Source organism: Rhinolophus ferrumequinum, chromosome 2 (genome assembly GCF_004115265.2).
Source record: "Rhinolophus ferrumequinum isolate MPI-CBG mRhiFer1 chromosome 2, mRhiFer1_v1.p, whole genome shotgun sequence".
Taxonomy (NCBI): domain Eukaryota; kingdom Metazoa; phylum Chordata; class Mammalia; order Chiroptera; family Rhinolophidae; genus Rhinolophus; species Rhinolophus ferrumequinum.
Window position 1 is genome coordinate 104,111,013 of NC_046285.1, and position 5,049 is coordinate 104,116,061.

At 38.2% G+C, this 5,049-nt stretch overlaps 1 protein-coding gene across 1 annotated transcript in view; it reads left to right on the top strand.

Annotated features, from left to right (window-relative positions):
• GET1 (guided entry of tail-anchored proteins factor 1) overlaps positions 1 to 5,049 on the top strand; it is a 39,108-nt gene that overhangs the window by 11,699 nt on the left and 22,360 nt on the right. The gene's annotated exons all lie outside the window — the stretch shown is intronic.

Sequence of the window (5,049 nt, forward strand, 5' to 3'; positions counted from 1 at the left end):
GGGAAAGGGCTCAGTCCCACAGGACTGCTCCTACCCCACTTCAGAAGTCAGTCGCAATTCAGGTTGTCACCTGTGCTTCTGACTGACCGGCTGTAAATCAGGTTCCCACGACTCCTTCCTCAGGTTCAATTAATTTACTAGAGCAAATAAGATCTCAAGAAAACCATTTACTTACTGTTTATAGGCTTATTAGAAAAGGATAAGACAAAGGACCCAGATGAACACGCAGATGGAGAGATGCAGAGGGTGGGGCCCATGGAAGTGCCACCTCCCAGGTCCCCGCGTGCTCACCCGCCCGGAAGCTCCCCGACCCTCACGCCATTGGGGTTCATGGAGGTTCCTCACGTAGGCAGGTTCGCTCATCAACTCCATGGTGAGCCCTCTTTCCTGGGTGGGACTAAAAATTCCCAGCCTCTGACCATGGCTTGTCCTTTCTGGTGACCAGCCCTCATCCAGGAGCCATCCTGGTGCCCTCCCAGAGTCACCTCAGCAGAACAAAGACACTCCTCACCCAGGGAAGGACCAGGGTTTCGGGAGCCCTGTGCCAGGAACGAGGGTCAAAGACCAAACATTAGAACCAAAGATGCTCCTAGTGATCTAATCACTTAGGCAATGGATAAGGCTTTCAGGAGCCCTGTGTCAGGAGCTGGGGACAGAGACCAATATATACTTTCTCTTACCTCACAACTGCCTTTCGTTTTCTCACATCCGTCTCCCCCTTGCATTTTGAAGTTATTTGCTTTTTGTTTTAGTGCTTACACTAGAAAATTTATCAATGCTCAAAGTTAATATTTTACTCTCTTCAGCGGTGTAAGACTCACAACACTTGAACTTCAGTGCCTCCCTCCTAATGTATAATATATGCTACTCTTGTCATATTTATGTGACATATATGATACTTTGGCTGTATCTTACTGTTTTGTAACCCCACAGACGATTGTATAAAACAATGATGTTTGTTTAGAGTTATATTTACCGCTCTTGCATATGAGACCTTTTATGTCAAATCACTTTCCTTCTGCCTGAAGTTTACCTGTTGGAACAGGGGTTAGACTGGGATTATAGGCTGTTGCTTGTTTACTGGAACACAGCCATGCTCATTCGTTTACATATTACGTATGGCTGTTTTCATGTTACAGTGGTGGAGTAGTTGTGACAGAGGGTATATGGCTTGTAAAACCTAAAATATTTATTATCTGGTTCTTTACGGAAAAGGTTTGCTGACCTCTGCCTTCGAATTTCCTTTAGTGAAGTTCTGGTGGTGGCAAACTGTTTTGTTCTCTGAAAATGTGTATGTTTCTTCCTTACTGATAGTTTTAGAGGGTATGCAATTCTAGGATATCAGCATATTGAAAGCACTAACTGTTCCACTGTTTTCCGCCTTCCATTGGTACTGAGAAGTGTGGTTATTCCTTTGCTGCTAAGCTGCCTGTCATTATGTGGCTGTTTTTAAGATTTTCTCTTTGCCTTTGGTGGCGCTGCAGTTTCATCATGATCTAGTGAGGTGAGAATTTCTTTTTCTTTCAATTTCTGTTTATTTTGCTGGGAATTTCTTGGGCTCTGTAAAATCAGTGGGTTGGTATCTTTTGTCAGTTCTGGAAAGTTTTCAGCCTTATCTTAGATATTTAGCCCTGCTCCAGTCTCTCTCCCATCTTTTTCACAAACTGAATAAATGTTAGACCTTTTCACTCTGTTCGTGTCTGTTAACCTCCTTCCTCTCCTATTTCCTCTTTGTGTCTCTGTGTTGTGATGTTGATCAGTAAAATGGATTTTACTCTCTCCATTCTGGTCTCATCTGCTGTTAAGCCTGTTTATTGAGTTAATTTAAATTATTGTACGTCTTCTGAGTTCTTTGTCACATATGCTAAAGTTCTTTTGTATTCAAATTTTCAAAAACTCTTTTTTTAAACATTGATTTTATTTTCTGTGTATAATAATTCCAATATGTGGAGGGAGGCTTTGCAGATCTGGTCGTGATATCTGTTGTTCCTCTTGGTTGTATTCACACCTTTTCTTGTGTTTTGTGATTTTTTTTGGATTCTAAGGTATTTTTTCTTCTTCTTCTTCTTCTTCTTCTTCATCTGTGGGAATTTCCTGAGGCCTGGGTTAAAGATCGATTCTTCCAGAGAGGATTTGCATTGCTCCTGCTCTGGGGATACTTTAAACTTTAGTTTTAGGTTATAGACACCACCTAGGTCATCCAGTTTCAGGCTGTGAGGGCTGACCAGCTACAGAGTCTCAGAGTTGAAGACAACTTTCTTAGCTTATTGTGGCTGGAGGCCCTGGGTGTCCCATATTCTGTAGGAGGGGACTTCTACTAGGCCCCTACTTGGGCTGACTGATTTTGTCCTCTGGGTTTTGTCCTGGACTCTTGTTGGATATTCAGTTCTCCAGTTTTGACAAACACCCTTTAAAGGAAAGCTGACTTCAGAGCTCTGCTTACCCGCCTTCCTGGGTGCCTCCTTTCACTCAGTGTTTACCACTGAACAATTGATTAAAAACATGTTTGTCAGAGTTAATACAGTATTTATAGCTTTTTTATAGCAGGAGTGCCAGAGTATCTTGTCTACCAGACTACAGGAAGTGGATCTCTTTTTACTTTAAAAACTTTTTTCCTCTTGATTATGAATTTATGTTCATTATAGAAAATCACAGTAGAAAATACACTAAAACTAAATGAATCAAAGACTTAAGCATAAGACCTGACACAATAAACTGCATAGAAGAAAACATAGGTACTAAACTAATGGAACTTGGGTTCAAAGAGCATTTTATGAATTTGACTCCAAAGGCAAGGGAAGTAAAAGCTAAAATAAACGAATGGCACTATATGAAACTTAAAAGCTTCTGCACAGCAAAAGAAACCATCGACAAAATCAAGAGGCAACCAACTGAATGGGAGAAGATTTTCGCAAACAGTGCCTCCGATAAGGGGCTAATATCCAAAATATACAAGGAACTCATGCAACTCAACAACAAAAAAACAACCCAATTGAAAAATGGGCAGAGGACCTGAAGAGACATTTCTCCAAAAAGGACATACAAATGGCAAATAGACGTGAAAAAATGCTCAACATTACTAATCATCAGAGAAATGCAAATAAAAACCACAATGAGATATCACCTCACCCCAGTCGAATGGCTATCATATCAACAAGACAAATAGTAACAAGTGTTGGAGAGGCTGTGGAGAAAAAGGAACCCTCATACACGGTTGGTGGGAATGCAGATTGGTGCAGCCGCTATGGAAGGCAGTGTGGACGGTCCTCAAAAAATTACGAATAGAATTACCATATGACCTAGCAAACCCTATGCTGGGTATCTACCCAAAAAATCTGAAAACATTTATACATAAAGACACGTGTGCTCCAATGTTCATTGCAGCTTTATTTAAGGTGGCCAAGACATGGAAGCAACCAAAATGTCCTTCGATAGATGAATGGATAAAGAAGTTGTGGTATATATACACAATGGAATACTATTCGGCGGTAAGAAAAGATGATATAGAAACATTTGTGACAACATGGATGGATCTTGAGAGTATAATGCTAAGTGAAATAAGTCAGACAGAAAAAGCAGAGAACCACATGATTTCACTGATATGGGGTATATAAACCAAAAACAACAAAAAAACAAGACAAACAAATGAGAAACAAAAACTCATAGACACAGACAATAGTTTAGTGGTTACCAGAGGGTAAGGGGGGTGGGGGGTGGGAGATGAGGGTAAGGGGGATCAAATATATGGTGATGGAAGGAGAACTGACTCTGGGTGGTGAACACACAATGGGATTTATATATGATGTAATACAGAATTGTACACCTGAAATCTATGTAATTTTACTAACAATTGTCACCCCAATAAATTAAAAAAAAAAAACTAAATGAAAAATTGGCCACAATCTCTTTCCTCAGAGAAAAAGTCAGCATTTACATTTATTACCCTGTAACTTTTCCTAAGCTACAATTTAAAAAATAATCTTAATTAGATGACTAGAAAGTAACAGGCTTAGATTATATTTTTATTAAGTAGTTTTCTACAGAAGCACTTTTCAATAGCTCTGATTTAATGTTATGATTTGTGTTTTTGTTGTGGGGCAGGCATAAGAAAAGATCCCTTGAAAAATCCTCCATCTGCTGTAAAGCAGCAATAGATGTTGTAATATTATACCATTTCGAAGAATCCTTTCAGTAAATTTCTCCAGAATGTAGGGCTAGGCACTTGTCATTTCATATTCATCTGTGTATTTCCCTGTATAAGCCTATGAGAATTCTAACTCTCCATGCTCCCTCTTGCCCCCTACTCTCCTTCCTTCTCTCTTTTTTTCCACTGTAGTTTTTATAAAGATTAAAGTTTATGGCAATTATAGTATTTATCTCCTCTTTGGTTTTAATACAGTTCTTTTCCCACCATGACCTGTGATCCCTTTTTAAAGTTTATTTTCTATTCTCAGTTTTTAAAAGTGTGTTAATATTATACACCAACCCATAAACATCTTTGGATAGTATTATCTAAATTATAAATAAGTTGCTTTTATAAATAAATGAAAGTAAGTTAACTAATTAACATTGGGAATATGTTAATATCCCTGTTTTATTTAGGACTATACAAAGCCCCTTTGTATAGTCCTAAATAAAATATTCTAAATATAATTAATATATTATTTGGGACTAAGCAGCTAACTTGAGGGGACACTAATTATACCTACTGTGTTTCCCCGAAAGTAAGACCTAGCTGGACAAACAGCTCTAATGTGTCTTTTGGAGCAAAAATTAATATAAGACCTGGTCTTATATAAGACCTGGTACTAATATTATGTTACATTATATGATATATGATATGATATGATATTATGTTATATATATTATGTTGTATTAGGCCAGGTCTTATATTAAAATAAGACCGGGCCTTATATTAATTTGTGCTCTAAAGGATGCATTACAGCTGATTGTACGGGTAGGTCTTATTTTTGGGGAAACATGGTATATGCTTTTTGTTAAAAAGATTAAGAGAAAAAGGTCAAGGTACAGGTATGCAACAAATATAAA